Source organism: Berghia stephanieae, chromosome 1 (assembly GCF_034508935.2).
Source record: "Berghia stephanieae isolate SIO BIC M18660-M18661 chromosome 1, UCSD_Bste_1.3, whole genome shotgun sequence".
Lineage (NCBI taxonomy): Eukaryota > Metazoa > Mollusca > Gastropoda > Nudibranchia > Aeolidiidae > Berghia > Berghia stephanieae.
In genome coordinates, this window is record NC_088360.1 from 13,345,296 (window position 1) to 13,364,158 (window position 18,863).

At 37.2% G+C, this 18,863-nt stretch overlaps 2 long non-coding RNA genes across 2 annotated transcripts; one reads left to right on the top strand and one right to left on the bottom strand.

Annotated features, from left to right (window-relative positions):
* The first annotated feature begins 3,775 nt into the window (after positions 1-3,775).
* On the top strand, positions 3,776-9,903 carry LOC144968304 (uncharacterized). The gene is made up of 2 exons (XR_013644563.1): positions 3,776-4,110; positions 6,866-9,903. It is a non-coding gene; the product is annotated as an uncharacterized LOC144968304 (long non-coding RNA).
* Positions 9,904-13,331: 3,428 nt separating this feature from the next.
* Positions 13,332-16,541, bottom strand: LOC144968308 (uncharacterized). The gene is made up of 3 exons (XR_013644564.1): positions 16,409-16,541; positions 15,262-15,441; positions 13,332-14,931 (listed from the first exon to the last, which is right to left on the bottom strand). It is a non-coding gene; the product is annotated as an uncharacterized LOC144968308 (long non-coding RNA).
* Between the last annotated feature and the right edge of the window lie 2,322 nt (positions 16,542-18,863).

The following is an 18,863-nucleotide window of genomic DNA, read 5'->3' on the forward strand; positions in this document are numbered from 1 at the left end:
ATTTTTTGGTTGTTGTTCTTTGACGCAAACCCTTCGATTTCGGAGTCGTTCGTTCACTCTCAACTCACGCGCCGATAGATTCAGTTTAAAAAAAAGTTTTTACTCACAAAAATGTGTACTTTCGACGATCTGCACTTATCTCATAGTTTTTAAAAACCAGTGTCAATGACAACAGGACACTTTTTGCATCTGTTTTCGTAACCGACGTATTTTCTTTCCGAATCGATGCGCACTCAATCTAAAAATAGCTGCCATCTTGTTGACGCTATGACTTCTCCTAGTAACTTGTCTCAGACTAAAGCATGAAGTTTTGCCTCAGCAAATGACTAAAACTTGGCCAAACTTAGTCCGAAGGTGCCGTGAGCTCAGTCAGCTCACATGAAATCCGATTTTTTCAAGTCATTGACTAAAGTCAGAGATAGTCGGAGACTATGCGCTAGTCCTCGTTCATGAAAATGGCCCCTGGTGTCGAGATGAAGTAGGCAAAAGAAGTGAGATAAGAATAGAAAACAGAATAACCTATTTTTTCCAACTTAAGAAGATTATGAACGAAATTGAAAATATGACTTAAATACTTACCTCTCCCATCTGCAAAATATATACCTTTTACACGTATACAAAATTCATCATAGATTTGATCAAATTGACCACAATACACATTTTAAGTACCCACATTTAAAATTTACGCGCGTGGCACCACATTGAGTGAATAATTGACCCCCATCCCCAATAAACACGCACACGCACACAAACACACGCACCCAACCCCCACCCAAATTTGTTTCTCCTCCTATGTACTACTACAGACTAGGCTGCTATGTAATATTACTCGTAACGAGAAATAAGAAAAGGAAAGAAGCTAGGCTAAAAATATTTAAATCACCCTTGTCTGTTGTTTTGCTTTACTTCGTTCGAAGTCCTAGGCTGGGGCAGGAAATGCTCGTTATTTCCAAGTTGACCTCTTTTTCATACTCGCTACTTTCATGCTAATTTTATCAATAAGAGAAAAAAACGGGGATTTAGATTTTACTCGCTATTTCCGAGTTATCGCTATTTCTGAGTACGTTACTTTCATGTTCTACTGTATTATAAAGTAAACATTTTTCTGACCAAAATGTTTAAATGAGTTTTATCACGGTGTAATAGAAATAGTGCGGTCGAGCTTCGGTTCTCTCATAGCTCTAGGGCTTTTAATGAAATAATGTATCCAAACAAGCCGATGAAGTGTAGAATTGATTTTTTGTCATAATGGTAATGGAGCATTGTTTTCCTGATCAGCGTTTCAGGTGAGTTGGGACGAGTCCCTTATATCACCAAAGGGGTTATTATGATAGAGTGGACGGCAGTGGACCGTGGAGGACACGCGACCTCACACTGTAATATCGACATGATGGATTACACCCTTTTTACGCTTATGCTTAATCCACTTAAAATACAAGGTGTCCTTAAATTCTTTACCTGTTTGATAACATCTATAATAGAAAAAACGTTACAGCCAATTTAATGAACACATAAATGCTGTACATTTTGTTTACCATTTTTTAAATCAACTAGTAAAAAGCCCGCAATTTCGCGGGGAAAGAACTATTTTCATTCGATACTGTACTCACCATCATTTAATGAGGGCAGATTGGTAAACAACGCTGTCTGTGTAATTTGGTATATCTTCGGTTGATTTTTCTGTGTGGCCCAACATGAAGTGTAAGCAACTATAGCCTCTGACCCGTGACACAGCAACATACAGTTGTCCGTGTGTGAATACCAGTTGTGGTAAGAAAATCCCCACCTTTCTTAATGTCTGCCCCTGAGACTTGTTAATTGTCATTGCATATGACAATTTTACCGGAAACTGTCTTCTATTTAGAATAAATGGTAAGCCTCAATCCGTTGTTGTCGTCAGATTGATTCTAGGGATAAACACTATGTCGCCAGCTCTACTACCGGTAATTATCTTGGCTTCTAATACTTTTGAACCTAATTTAATTATTAACAAACGGGTGCCATTTAGGAGGCCTGATTTAGGATTTATATTTCTAAGTAGCATGACTGACGTGTTGGCTTTCAAATGTAATGCATGTGGAGGAAGTCCGGGAGGTGTAAGTTCGTTCAAGAATTCAATCGGGTATAAGTTGATGTCAGAGTCACTTTGAATGGAATCAGCACTGCGGTAAATTTGTTCAGTTGATGAGGTCAACCTGGACAGAACGGCTGCATTTATTTTGTCAACATTTTCATGGGTTGTAGTCAAAATTGCTCTCTCTGATAGATAACGTTCATCCGCAAAGTTCAGATTCAAATCATTGTATACAGCATTTATCAAGCATTCTGGGTCATTTTCAGGAAGGCATAGCGCTGTAGGTAATTTAACAGAATACTTTCCTATTTCGCTGAAAACCGGTTATGTACCATTTCCGATGCGGAGAAGCCAATTTGCAAAACAGTTGTTGTCATCAGTAACCCTCATGTTCTTGTTCATGTGAAAAATGGTGACAAAATTCCAAATAATTGACTTGTTAAGTGTGACACTTAATATATCGGCTTCACTTCCTTTGTTAACAACAGGTAAAATTTGCCGAAAATCCCATCCAAGTACAACCACTTTGCCCCAAAAGGTTTTGAACTGCCTGTTATGTCACAAAATGTCCTGCTCACACATTCAAACACACGCCTGTCCATCATAGGTGCTTCATCCCAAATTATGAGAGAACTACTCTTCAGTAACTTAGCTGTGTCTGATTGGCGACTGATGCTACAGGTGCTGTTATCCGTTATTGGAATTGGAATTTTGAACGTTGAATGTGCTGTTCTACCACCGTGCTGACAAAAGATCAAAGGTGAAAATACAAATTTAAAGAATACTGGGATGAAGAAGCTTTCGGAATGTCTCCCCTTTACTTAACTTATTGAAAAACAAACACCCTAGCACCTTTAATAACACTTATGACTAACCTCTCGAGCTACCTTTCAATACTTAACAAATCACAATGGCGGCCGAAAATCAAAACTGGTCAAATTAGGAAATTTTAAACTTTCACAAATCTATCAAGGTTTGTTCTAGAGTTTTTAAAATACTTCTATATGACAAACTGAATAAATAAATGCCTGACAAAATATTAACGGTGAAAATACAAATTTAAAGAATACTGGGGATGTAGGAGCTTTCGGAATGTCTCCCCTTTACTTAACTTATGGAAAAACAAACACCCTAGCACCTTTAATAACACTTATGACTAACCTCTCGAGCTAACCCTAATAGTAAAAAGAATCAAAATGGCGACTGAAATACCTTCATGTGATCAAGTGAATAATATCACTATGAATGCCACGATTTGCTGAAAAATGCCAACACACACACACACACATATGTATACACCACACACAACACACACAAACATACACACACACACACACACACAAACCTACACGCAATTAGTACATAATACTACATAACAAAACTGATCACCGCTAAACACAACGGAAGTAATAATAATACTTGATGTCATAAATAGATGACGCAAATTGACAACTTTTTACAGTGTCAAAATTTGTTGATTTTGGGAGCCAAGTGTCGTCGGTACATATTTTATGATATTATCTGTTTGACTCAACGAACTTTCAAACTGACTTTAAATTATAAAAGGAAATCAAGTTATCTGTTTATCTATCTGTAAAAAATACATTTCTAATTTTCAAATCTTTCAGTAGAGTTGTGCGCCGTATCAATTTTTTTATTGACTCAAATAAGCACAATGTTCTCCACAATGCTATATTTTTTAACGAAGTGGTTATTTGTACTACCACTACAAATAGCGAAAACTACCGCTTTTCACTATTTGTACTCCCAGAACTCTTATGTGTTTAAAGTTGCAAACCACCGCTCCTTTACCTCTTTGTAGCTACCTACTCCCAGCACTCTTATGCGTTTAAAGTTGCATTTGTGAGCTTTCAAGGACCAGCCGACCAGCCTCCACTTTTCGCGGTCTTTCTTTGAGAAATGTGAAGCAAAAAAAATGGCCCTCTCGGTAAACGAGACATTCTCATCTTTTCTCCAATTTGAAAACATTCGAAAATGAGAATAATGTACTTTTTATTAAAAAGTCAACAAAGAAGGTAAGTAAACTAGATACGACAATTTTTTTTCCTTAATTAAGTGGCAACTCATTTCTCGTCATTCTCACTCTAACTCTATCAACTAAGACTAAGAAGAGTACACCACCTCAAACATTTGTCAGTTCATATCTTTGCTTTTATGAGGTCTATTTTCATTTTGAAAAGTTCAAAGTGAACAACTAAATGACGCCGATTCAGTGGTGTATTTGGTCTATCTTCATGTGAATAAATATTTTATTATTGACTTTTCCAAAATTCCAATAGGTCATTCATTTGTATGTCGTGATCTATTTTTCCTTGATTTCAGCTGTCTCAGCTCTAAACTATACTTTTCTTTCTCAATAAATAATTCATTTTCTGTTTGCAATGTATTACAGAGATGTTGATTTACCACATGTAAAAATTTCAAAGTTGTATTTGAAGCTGTGATTATCCATTGGGATGCTGTGCTTTGGTCACATTTTTTCCTATTAAGCTATATATAGAGATTTTCCACCACATAAACGGTCATAACTTTTTAACCAGTTGAGACAGAGCGATAATTTTTCACTCTAATTTATGTTTCACTCCCCTTTATTTTTCTACGCTAAATTAATACCCATAGCCACTATTTTGAAAAATTCTTGCAAGTGCCTACTAAGAGGGTTGAACTTGAACCTGAACATGCTCCTTCTTCTTCTTCTACTAATAACTACAACTAGATAGGTACTACGCCTCTCCTGAATGATCGGAACCGTTTAAGAAACTAAATTACGGGTTCCACCGGCGCAGCTCTCTAGACTTCCAGTCCCACAGTGCCCAGTATGGGCGGGAGACTTTACCCCGATGTTCCTCGAGCCTCGAGGTAGTTTCACTTTATAATTGTTTTAGCTTTTGAACTGTGGATCTTTTGTCAAACGTTTTATTTTAATTTTTCAAATTTAGTAGCACTTTAAAGGCCTGCGTTAGGTATCGCTCTGCTGTACTGTAACTGTAAGAGCGTAAGAATAACATGGTAAAAGTACTGTAAAAGTATGCTGATGAAAATGATATTGACAATGAAATTATAATAAAAAGAAGAACAATAGAACTTATAAACAAATCAATAAAGAAGCTTTAAAAAAAATGAAATTTAAAAGAAGAAAAAACTGCCTCAAGAAGTGAAAAAAATTGTCCCTGTTGTTGAGATGTGAAGTGGACATAATCGTGTCTGTTAAGAATTAGAAGAAATGAAAGATGCCACTTTTTATTTTAAATGTAGATTGCACATTAGCAGAACACTAAAAAAAAAAGTAAAGAAAGAAAATCCAATGTGGCAACTTGGTTGCTAGTGAAAAAAGTAAAATTACTCCACTCATCATTGCTGCTGGTGTGATGTCTAGTGTTAGTTAGGTGTCACTATATTAGAGTGATATCTTGTTACTTCATATTTCCATTTTAAAACCTGTAGAACAACTTGATTGATTTGTAAATTTCCTTATATGACCATTGTTTTAGTTTTCCGCAGCCATTATAATTCAATTTGAAATATTGAAAGGTACTGGAGAGGAGTCTTAGCGGGGTTTTTTTTGTCTGTTAGTTTTAGTTATAGGTCATAGTGCAGGTCCAAGTGTTGGAAATGTACAAGGTTTTATTTTTTATTTTAAGGTTAGTTGAAGGAATACTTTCCTTAGCTCAAGGAACGTGCAGAAGACCTCCCCTATTTACTACTTACTACTACTACCCAAGTACTAGTGCTAGACTACTTCTTCCGCCACCTCACTCCTAAACGGACTGACACCACAGGCAACTGATATTATTCTCTCTCTCTCTCTCTCTCTCTCTCTGAGTGTGTATCTGTCTGTCTATTTCTGCCCATCTCCCCTCTTTTTACTAATTAGTTTGTAGGTCTTTGGCAAATTCTCAAGAACAGCCAAGATATATGCGGCTGTGTGGCACTCACTTCCGGATTGGAAGGTCCTGGGGTCGAGCCTCGTCAAGGACTCACATTCTCTCACTGTACTCATGTGTATGATTTCCTATCCGCTAAGAGCGTTGTCTGTCAGAAGAAACGTTCTACTTGTTACGTGTTGCTGCTAGTCATGGATCCTTTGTAAAGTGCTTTGAGCATGTTTGGTGGATATTGCGGCTTATGAAAGCTCAATTCTTTTTTTAATATTTATATATATATATATAAAAGATGCAGGATGATGACGGGCATGCGCTACTTTATGATGTAGTATAAACCATTCCTAATATATGATTTTGCTAAATAGGCCTACACTCAAATTTTACGAGTGTATCTGGTGGCAAATATTAGACACTCGTTGCCACTGTGATTTTGATGAAACTTGGCTTATACACAGATACATGAATTTTCATAATACGGCTTCAAACATGCGATCTGAGCTTCAATTTATAATGAAGTAATTTTTCGACAGCTTGATTGAATGTGACAAGATCCTTTTACTTAATACAATTCAATTTAGTGTGGTCTGTAGTTGTTTGCCTAATATTAGAATGCACAGAATTTGAATTTTTATTGACTTTAAATATTGAAAACAACATGCCTTTGGCTTTCCATTTGTGCCATTCCATTCAGCTTTTGACCTAGTCCCTGATTTGAGTACCACGTCACAAATTTAAGTTCTTCGAGAAAACTCTCGACTTACTTTCTTATTCTTCTAACGTACTGAACTGTAACACCTTTGTCTCAGTTGGAGAAAATATTGCAATTTTTAAACTTAATATTTAGGTATTTATGTTATGATCTTTTATATTATTCCGTGTTTTTCAGCTTCCATCATATCACCCTGAGGAAAGTTGGCTAATTTATGACTTTTGTGTCTATGAATGCAAGCAGGGCAAAAAGCAATTGACTTCAAGCAAAGGAGTTCGCCCTAACCAGAGGTAGGAGGTTGTTTTTGGACGGGGGCAGGAGGTGTTTTTTTACTTTTACATATTTAAAAAAAAATGAAAATATTATATGCACAAGGTTATAATATTTCAGAATAACTCGGAAGTAAATTATCACCATCAGCTTTTCTATCTTGATTGCCAAGACAATTTTAATAAAGCAATCAAACTGATTCTGAATTTTAAAACATCCAGAGGAAGAGGCAATGTGTGCCTATCTGCAGCTCATTTACAGTCTTCAGTGGGCGGGCTGCACGATGTAATACAGCAAGACAATAGTTCAACTATTACCAGAACAGTTTTAAAAAGTGAAAGACTTGATTTGTTCAAAAAATCTGATTGCGCTGGATTAGTATTATTATTGAATGTCTTATTAAGATTTATTTTCAATTGCTCTATAATCTGTCTCGGTGAGACTTTGAGGTAATGTCAAAATTGGTACATCTTTGAGGTGCTCGTGAAATCTACTGTTCCCTATTGAATCAGTCACCATATCATCATCCTTTTTATAATGTTGTAAGCGCTATTAAGTCCTGTAAGACAATATAAGCAGATCTAGGTGGTGGTATTTTTTTGGGTCTTTTTTTTTTTGTCTTTGTTTATTTTTTGTTCCAGATAAGGAATTTTAAGATTTGATGGTTGTCCATAGACTTTTTAAAATAAAATTTGACTTTGACTATGAGTACGGTGCAGTTATAAGTGCTTGATTTCTGAGGACTAATTATAAATGGTGACCACTCTATTGCGTTTTTGTATGCCATGAAAATGTTACAAAGACAATGAAGCGACATTTTTTGGGAATTCTGCAGTCATTCATTTAACCCTTGAATTTGATGAGCGCCTGTTGCATTTTAGTTCATTCAAGTATTTTAGAGTGACAAACACAACTCGTGCATTATGGGTTTATATGCAGATTTTTGTCTTTAAATTGTCAATAAAAAATAAAATGCTTTTTTTTGTTTTGTTAGCTGGCAGGTCTGAATTGAATGCTATTGCATACAATTTTGTACTTTTAATCTTTTTTCTTTTTACATTTAGCCATCCTCACTTTATCCGGAGAATCGCCTGCCCCTCGTGAATGAGACAGTGAAGGCTATGGCTAAAACAAAGGTGTCCACAACCCAACTTAGGCAATACATTCAATCAAGCCAAGGATAAAATGTATTGCCTAAAGATGTCGAAGATTTGCAGCGGAGATTGTTCAAGACTGATATTGACAGGACGGACGGTGAGACGGTACAGGAATTACTGAGAGAGATAGAGGAGGAAGGAGGTGTAACAAAGTTCAGTGTGAATGAGGATGGTGGTTTTTAGTATTTGTTTTAAGTAACGGGAAGAATGAGGCGTGATTTGAGTGTTTTTTTGTGATGTGTTTGTTATGGATGTAACATACAAAGTAAATCGATATTTGTATCCACTTGTGAATATTATGTGCATAGATGATGAGGGTCATGACGGGCGAAAGACTGGAAATCCATGACCAACCTGAAACTGACATTGTACCAGTATGACGTGTGACAAATACACAGGAAGGACTGTATCGAATTGTATCTTCAGTGACAAACAGGATCAATAGCTTGTTTCAAGTTATGGTAGAACATCAGTTTCTGCAAAGAATCTCCCAGTTGGAACAATTTTTGACTCTTGTCTCTGAAGATAAAGACTGACATTGTCGACATGACTGACTTAATACAGACAAATCCCCATTCTAACCCTCTTTCTGACTTTTCAGAGACACCAGACATTGTAAATGCACGTACTGACCAGAGACCACAGACATTATAAATACACACTCTGCCCAGACAGAGACCACAGAAGTTATGGACACACAGACTGACCAGACAGAGACCGCAGACGTTATGGACACACAAACTGACCAGACAGAGAGACCACAGACGTTATGGACGCACAGACTGACCAGACAGGGACTCCAGATAACAGAGACATGCGACCATAAAGATGCCCTTGACACAACAGAGACAGTTAGACTGCGAAATTTTTCAAATGTGACTCTACACAGGAAATTTCATACAGAATTCCCTTAATACCTTTACTCATTGTCCATTCGTAAAATTTATTTTCATGTAATAAACCACCAAAAAAGTAAATTTTTAACGTGGGTGGGGGCTGTCACGTTACTGTAGAACGAGCTTAAGTCTCAATGGGATATTAGCTTTAGGCAACCACAAGTTGGTATTTTTCAAACCTGTTGCTATGCTATCTTGTAATGACAACGTCTCTCAGTCGCCAAACGTCACTAGCTATCCTTACACATAATGCAGGGTTGATTGTGTGAAGTACGTTTGGGGCCGGAAGATAGCAAGGCATAGTGCAGGCTACTGTACTGTGTCAGTCCGTGAACGGGTGACCAATTCATAGTACAGAGAAGGCAAATCTGTTCCTATATGTCCCAATAAAAATATAACACAGAGAAGGCCGAAACTGTGTTATACAGGTCGGTACAGAATAAAACAAATATAACACAGGAGACCAAACACTGTGTTGTAGAATATCAAAATTTCAAAGGTGGTCGGTCAGTGACGAAATAAAAAGGGACATTATAAGTCGTAATATCACATCCCAATAAAAGAGTGTGATAGTAAAAAGGTGCCCGTTAACAATTGAGTCGGTCAAGTCTCTATCCAGATTCAAAAGGATAGTGCAAAGTCCTGTATGTAAAACAAATTTGAGAAGCATGGTTGTTCTCAATACTTGTTGGGTCGTGATCGGTATAGAGTGAAGTAGTGTTCATGATACACATCAGAGCAATGCTGTGTCAAGATTACAGAGGAGCAAGAAGACAAGATTTGTTTGTGTGTCTTTATATGTTACGGAATAGGTACATTTTGGTTGTCAAAACTTTCATTTATATTTTGACATTTTCTTGATCTTTTAAAATAAAATTATAATTTAATTTAATCAACAGACTTGTTTAATAATTTAAAGAGATACTTTTGTGGGGACCTTTTGTAAAATCATTAGTCCGATTGTAGTTGTAAATCTCTTTATATTCTAATGTCATAAAATCAGTGACACCACTGAATTCCTACCAGCGCTTTTACTCACTGAGTCCCTACCACCAGCGCTATTACTCACCCAGTCCCTACCACCTAGGCGGGGTTCCTGACCTCCCATAGTGGGCAGGGGGTTCATACTGTGTCTTCTATCCCCTTATATCTGTTTTCCAACATGCTTTCTGTCTTTGTCTTGGAATGAGATTACTTGGTTTTGTCCTGGTCCTGGCTGAGAGGGAAGCAGTCGAATGTATAGTTAGTTTTGGGAGATGATATTTTTTTCATTGGAAATCATCTCTCTGTTATGTACTGTATTATGTTTTATTTACATATTATATTTGATTTGTTAACATTTGAGTGTATTCCTCTTAGTCGGGACCTGTGCTTGTGTCTGGATGAGACTTTTAGATGATCTTAAACTAAGTACTTTGATGGTGTGCTCTTGGTATCTACATCTGTTTCCCATTTGAACAAATTCCCCTGTCTTACCTTTTCTTGGGTGCTTTAATTGAATTCTATAACTTTTTACTATCCCATTTCTTCCTTTTTACTGGCGCTGATATGACCTTGATGTGTTGCAAGCGCCGTAAAACCCTCAAAAACAAACAAACAAACAGTCCCTACCAGCAGCGCTTTTACTCATTGAGTCATAGAGCTTTTACTCACCGAGTCCCTACCACCAGCGCTTTTACTCACTGAGTCATAGAGCTTTTACTCACCGAGTCCCTACCACCAGTGCTATAACTCACCGAGTCCCTACCACCAGCGCTTTTACTAGGTATGGCAAACCCTCTTATCGAGTCATGGCTTTATTGGCAAACCGAGAATTTTAACTCAAATCGTCTCTCTCTTTTTCTCATTTTCAGTCCGTCAAATAAAACGTTTTTGGTATCAAATTAAATCTCAAATCTTCATCTTTAAAAAAACGTTCATGCTTTTTTCATATGATTTGCCGTTATTTCATGGCTTTGAGTTGAAAAGAGGAGTAAACTTCGATTTTGGAACCGGCGCTCCGCTACTCGATCACCGTAACTGACGGTTGTCTTTTCTCTCCGCTCGGCTGGTCGCGTCAGCGCTATTAATAGTAACGTCAATGGCTGCATCCGAAAGAAAATTGAACAAGCTTTCATTCGATACCAGATTCGCATTTTTATGATTTTTTTCAAAGGTTGAAGTTTCAAGTTAAAAACTTTAAATTGATAAAAAAATTGAGAAAAATTTGAAAATTTGGACGATTCTGGTGTCAAAAGAAAGTTTAAAATCTCAGCTTTAAAATGATGTATACGAAAGCAAGATTAATAGCTTTGCGTTCACCAGCCAACTGAAAACGAAACTACAACTACAACATTTGCCGTATTCACTTCACTCATATGCCGGCTCAGGCAAGGGGCACAATCGCTGATATTTCGTAACTTTGCGTTGAAATTGACAATTTTGGCTTTGTCAGCTACTTTAGGGGCAAATTATTTCTATTTTACTTAGAGTTGAGCTCAGAAAAAAAATACACATATTGTTTATAAAAAGATGTGTATTGTTAGAAAGTTACAGAGGTCTGGTTTGAATATTTATGAAAATACGGCATTTTGAAAACGGACAAAAGGTTGCCTTCAAAGAAGGACAAATTTTGGCGATTTTCTACAAATTTCGAAATAACATATCTTTTTTAATTTTTAACCAATTTTAATAATTTTTATACCATTTTAATCAGGAAAAAAAGTTCTACCTGTTGAATGCAACTTAAAGACAACAATTATATAATCTAAATTTGGGTTTTCCGTACCTACTTTTACTCACCGAGTCCCTACCACCAGCGCTTTTACTCGAGTCATAGAGCTTTTACTCACCGAGTCCCTACCACCAGCGCTATAACTCACCAAGTCCCTACGACCAGCGCTTTTACTCATTGAGTCATAGAGCTTTTACTCACCGAGTCCCTACCACCAGCGCTATAATTCACCGAGTCCCTACCCAACGCTTTTACTCTTCGAGTCCCTACCACCAGCGCTTTTACTCGCCGAGTCCCTACCACCAGCGCTATAACTCACAGAGTCCCTACCCAGCGCTTTTACTCTTCGAGTCCCTTCCACCAGCGCTTTTACTCACTGAGTCATAGAGCTTTTACTCACTGAGTCCCTACCACCAGTGCTTTTAATCTTCCGAGTCCCTACCACCAGCGCTTTTACTCACTGTCACTGTCCCTACCACCAGTGCTATTACCGAGTTATAGAGCTTTTACTCACTGAGTCCCTACCACCAGTGCTATAACTCACCGAGTCCCTACCACCAGCGCTTTTACTCACTGACACTGTCCCTACCACCAGTGCTATTACTGAGTTATAGAGCTTTTACTCACCGAGTCCCTACCCAGCGCTTTTACTCTTCGAGTCCCTACCACCAGCGCTTTTACTCACCGAGTCCTTACCACCAGCGCTATAACTCACCGAGTCCCTACCACCAGCGCTTTTACTCACTGAGTCATAGAGCTTTTACTCACTGAGTCCCTACGACCAGCGCTATTACTCACTGAGCCCCTTCCACCAGCGCTTTTACTCACCGAGTCCCTACCACCAGCGCTATTACAAAGTCATAGAGCTTTTACTCACTGAGCACCTACGACCAGCGTTATTACTCACCGAGTCCCTACCACCAGCGCTATTACTCAGCGAGTCATAGAGCTTTTACTCATCGAGTCCCTACGACCAGCGCTTTTACTCACTGAGTCCCTACCACCAGCGCTTTTACTCGTTGAATCCCTATCACCAGCACTTTTACTCGCCGAGTTCCTACCACATGGCTATTACTGAGTCCCTAACACCAGCGCTAATACTATTAGCCACCAAATCCCTACCACCAGGGGGGACAATATAAGCTCAAATTAGACCCCAAAAATTCTTACAGTGATGCAGAAAAAAACAACGAACAGATCTCTTTCAAATTTACACAAAATGTTTCTTACAACAAGATGGATAGGTTTAGCAATAGTCTTGAAAATAAATTTTTCAGAATTTTTTTTCGATTTCTTAGTGAAAATTTGGTGTGACTGACATGACAGGAAAAAAAAATTGATTTAAAAATTCATAAAACTGCTAAATTTTTGTTTAGCCCAAAACCCAACCATCATGATGCAAAACACATCATAAGAAAAATTCTGACCAAATTTGAAGACAATCTGATGGGAAACAATCCAGATGTGAATGTTAGAAAATCAGAGAATGACGCACAATGAAATTTTGAGAAAATGAAAAATTTGTCTTTAATTTGATAATAAAGCTAATTATGCAGACTAAGGCCAACATTCATCAAGTATAACCAATATGGAACAAGAAAACAGTAATATTTTATAAATTGATCAAATTCTGAAAAAAATTATAAACGATTCGCTAACCCATACCTCTAAGAAAAAAAATTGCGAAATAATTTAATATCTGCTGTTATTCACCAAAAAATTACTTTAGTGGTCAAATATGCTTTATAGTTCTAAAATTCTTTAATTATATCTCATGAACGAATAATGTAATGTATAATTTGATGCTAAACACCAAAAATAACTGAATTAAAAAAAACAACTTTTTTAAGGGGCAACATAAGCTAAAATTAGATGTAAAACCCTAAAATTTCTAACATAGATGCACCAAAAACTAGCATATAAATTTCTTTCAAATTTAAACACAATGTTTCTTTCATAAATAGCTATATCATGAAAACTCTTGGAATAATTTTTTAGAATTTTTATTTGATTTCAACTGAAAATTTAGCGCGGATCGACAGGAACAAATGAATTTTAAAATTTATAAAATTGCTAAATTTTAATTTACCCCCAAACACTTACATCATGATGTTTTTTTTTTTGTTTGTTTGTTGCTTTAGGTCTCTTCCAACACAATTGAGGTTATATGAGAGACCGCTGAAACAAAAAAACAAGCAATCTAACAAAAATAGTACAAATGTCAATCAAAATCATAACCTAAAGATATCATAAGCTAAATTATAAATAACCAAGAACAAACAGGCAGAGGATTTACAGGAAAAAAAATATCCCCTGTCAAAAATACAATCACAAACCAAAGAAGCAGGATAGGCTAGTAAAGAGAAGAAGAAACGACATCACTATCGGATCGTACACCCATGCGAACATCATAGGTATATGATTCAAGGGTGATGCTCCCATCCAACCACCTGCACATCATGATGTAAAACACATCATAGAGAAAAGATTCTGAATAAATTTGAAGATAATTTAAAGGAAAATGATTGAGGTAGGATTGCTAGAAAATCAGACAAATGCCATAAAACAGACATTTGAGAAAGCGCAAGCTTTTTCTATAATTTGACATAAAGTTAAAAGGCTGATTTTGCAGACAACTAAAAGAAATGATCCATCAAACTTTCAAAATATGACCATAATAGGACAAGAAAACGAAAATATTTCTAGATTGATCTAAGTCTAAAAAAATTTATAATCGGTTCACTAACCCATACCCCTTAGATAAAAAAAAAATGCTGTAAAATTGATTTTTTTACGCCCAGAGATAAAATAATTTTGTGGTCAAATATGATGTCATACCTTATGAATTCATCATTATAATCACAAAACCTAATTATTTACTGTATACAATAGGTTATACAGATGATTTCTAGATATATTAAATGATTTTTTCAAAATATGATATGGCACGCTATCCTCATTTTTCATTTTTTTATTCTACTTGAGAAACAAGTCGTATAAAATTAGATATCTAGTCAAGTTGAACTGCAAAATCAATTCTATTTTAGACAATAAAACAGTTAAATAGTGCACTAGCTCTGAATAAAAAGCAATTTGCTTTCCCAAACCCTTGGAATAAAAATCTCTTTCGCCTCAATACAGAAAAAGTCAACACTACTTGTTTGCCACCACTTTTTTTGTAGTTCCACAAAGAGGGTTGATCCTGCTCTGGATGGAAAAATTGAAATAAAAAAGAGACACATTTCATTAGCAATTTTTGGAAATGGCATTATTGTCATAAAATGCATTTGTTAAAGACATAGCGATTTTTAAAAAATGATCATTATTCACACCAACACACTTGAAATTTCATTGGTTTTACATCCATAGAACAAAACTCTTGGCAACAAACTATAGTCTGTCGTTAAGTTAATACATTCAGTAGTAATTCAATTCAAATGATGCTTTGCCATTTTCATTTAGAAAAATGAGCATTTATTTTATTGATCACCAATAAAAAATGTAAAGGCGCAATGGAGATTTGAAAACATTACTAACCATTGTCAAAAAGTGCATGCAGACACTCTGGTCTGCTGGCCCAGATGATGGTTTGCTGATTGATGAGTTTTGCCACAGGCAAAGGTTTGCCTCAACACACCTTGCCAGAATAGCCCTTGAGCCAGCATCTTTATGGATTGTCAGGACACCAGTAACGTCAACAGTGTTCTTTCATGTTAGCTGTCGATGAAAACAAAAAATTAAATTTAATTCACTACAGCAAAATAGGCACATACATGCCAATGCTAAAGTTTATAACAGCAACACTTCGCATGTTGAACGGGACATAACGTCTGTTAGGCGATATTACAATTTCTTCGGACAGAGACAACGCAGTTAACGGCCAAGTACACATTTTACAACTGAGTCCGGTGAGAGAAAGTGAGCAAAGTGCCTTTTCCAAGGGCTCAACTATGCGCCGAGCGAGGCTCGAGCCCAGGACCTTCCGGTCCAAAAGCGAGTGTCATACCACTACGACATAGCCGTACGTAATTTTTAAAAATATAATAAAAATAATCACACTAATATAATTATCTCACATTGTCATCATCATAGGCATTTCAAAACTACGAATAATACTACCACTACAGAGATCTTATCATTATAAAATATTACTCTCTCTCTCTCTCTCTCTCTCTCTCTCTCCATGAACATAACATACAAAACCCAATTTTCCGATATAAAAAAACAGCCCCCCCCCCCCCCCCAAAAAAAAAAAAGTTTTGAAAAAGTATGGACGATGCATGCTGTGTCGGCCATAATAAAGATAATAACAATAACTGAATGAAAAGTATTTTTTTAAAGGACCCTGAGCCTGGAATGTCGTGAGTACTCGAAACCTCTTGATCTTGATAAAATTAGCAACCTTTTGACTGGGGATCGAACATTGAAACACCTGGTTTTAATCGCCTGACATGGAAGGCTGATTTAAAATATTTGGGGGGGGGGGGAGGGGGGGAATTAGTATTTAATTTTTTTTTAAGCCCTGTTATTGTTATTTTTCACAAAATAAAGTAATAAAGTTAAGTAATTCGCGGTAGCGACAAATGTGTCGTCAGCTGATGCACAATCAACAAACACACAACCCCAAAGCATGTTTAGTTATAAAAATAAGAAATGAATTAAAATGTGCATTTCGTATGCTTACCTTGTAAACTGAGTATTCTGTGACTTGAAAAGAGTGAAGAATTACCAAAGTCCGTCAAAATCAACGTAATAATAGATGTGATGAGATGAAGTGGTCACTTTTTGACTTCCAGATAATTCATTGTATATTGCAGTTCTATCCGTATAAAATGTTATATTTTTAGTAAGGCTAGCACTATTCAGTATGATATGAAGTGAGTAGAAAAGTGCCAGAAGACAATAGAGAATAAAAAATTTTTTCGCGGCGGTGGTGGGGTTTGAACCTGCGACCTTATTGGTACGACAACTCCGCCTGGCAGGTGAGAGCGGGGCTCTACCGTGTGAGCTATCCACGAACACAAAAATATTCGTTTCAAACCCAAAGTCATTTCTAGATCCCTCTCTCACCCACTTCTTGAGATCGCCGATTCGTTCACCACCATCGCGAAGTAATTTTGACCAGCAGTTAAGTTTAATAGCCAATATTCTCATCACAAACATATAACATAGAAACGATTGAGACATTGAGTATGCTCCGGTGTATGGGGTGAATTTTTAATTCAGAAAAGTGAGTGGAGCAGGCACCTATGTTGGTAACAACAAGATATGAAGTGAGTAGAAAAGTGCCAGAAGACAATAGAGAATAAAAAATTTTTTCGCGGCGGTGGTGGGGTTTGAACCTGCGACCTTATTGGTACGACAACTCCGCCTGGCAGGTGAGAGCGGGGCTCTACCGTGTGAGCTATCCACGAACACAAAAATATTCGTTTCAAACCCAAAGTCATTTCTAGATCCCTCTCTCACCCACTTCTTGAGATCGCCGATTCGTTCACCACCATCGCGAAGTAATTTTGACCAGCAGTTAAGTTTAATAGCCAATATTCTCATCACAAACATATAACATAGAAACGATTGAGACATTGAGTATGCTCCGGTGTATGGGGTGAATTTTTAATTCAGAAAAGTGAGTGGAGCAGGCACCTATGTTGGTAACAACAAGATATGAAGTGAGTAGAAAAGTGCCAGAAGACAATAGAGAATAAAAAATTTTTTATTCTCTATTGTCTTCTGGCACTTTTCTACTCACTTCATATCTTGTTGTTACCAACATAGGTGCCTGCTCCACTCACTTTTCTGAATTAAAAATTCACCCCATACACCGGAGCATACTCAATGTCTCAATCGTTTCTATGTTATATGTTTGTGATGAGAATATTGGCTATTAAACTTAACTGCTGGTCAAAATTACTTCGCGATGGTGGTGAACGAATCGGCGATCTCAAGAAGTGGGTGAGAGAGGGATCTAGAAATGACTTTGGGTTTGAAACGAATATTTTTGTGTTCGTGGATAGCTCACACGGTAGAGCCCCGCTCTCACCTGCCAGGCGGAGTTGTCGTACCAATAAGGTCGCAGGTTCAAACCCCACCACCGCCGCGAAAAAATTTTTTATTCTCTATTGTCTTCTGGCACTTTTCTACTCACTTCATATCTTGTTGTTACCAACATAGGTGCCTGCTCCACTCACTTTTCTGAATTAAAAATTCACCCCATACACCGGAGCATACTCAATGTCTCAATCGTTTCTATGTTATATGTTTGTGATGAGAATATTGGCTATTAAACTTAACTGCTGGTCAAAATTACTTCGCGATGGTGGTGAACGAATCGGCGATCTCAAGAAGTGGGTGAGAGAGGGATCTAGAAATGACTTTGGGTTTGAAACGAATATTTTTGTGTTCGTGGATAGCTCACACGGTAGAGCCCCGCTCTCACCTGCCAGGCGGAGTTGTCGTACCAATAAGGTCGCAGGTTCAAACCCCACCACCGCCGCGAAAAAATTTTTTATTCTCTATTGTCTTCTGGCACTTTTCTACTCACTTCATATCTTGTTGTTACCAACATAGGTGCCTGCTCCACTCACTTTTCTGAATTAAAAATTCACCCCATACACCGGAGCATACTCAATGTCTCAATCGTTTCTATGTTATATGTTTGTGATGAGAATATTGGCTATTAAACTTAACTGCTGGTCAAAATTACTTCGCGATGGTGGTGAACGAATCGGCGATCTCAAGAAGTGGGTGAGAGAGGGATCTAGAAATGACTTTGGTTTGAAACGAATATTTTTGTGTTCGTGGATAGCTCACACGGTAGAGCCCCGCTCTCACCTGCCAGGCGGAGTTGTCGTACCAATAAGGTCGCAGGTTCAAACCCCACCACCGCCGCGAAAAAATTTTTTATTCTCTATTGTCTTCTGGCACTTTTCTACTCACTTCATATCTTGTTGTTACCAACATAGGTGCCTGCTCCACTCACTTTTCTGAATTAAAAATTCACCTACATTCAGTAATCTTGATAGTGAAAATGGATGTGTTTTGCACTATTCAGTATGAGAAATACTAGAAATAGCGGTTTTCCACCCGGGTGTGTCTTTTTTACGAAACCCGCCCGAACACCGGACGAAACCCGACAGAAT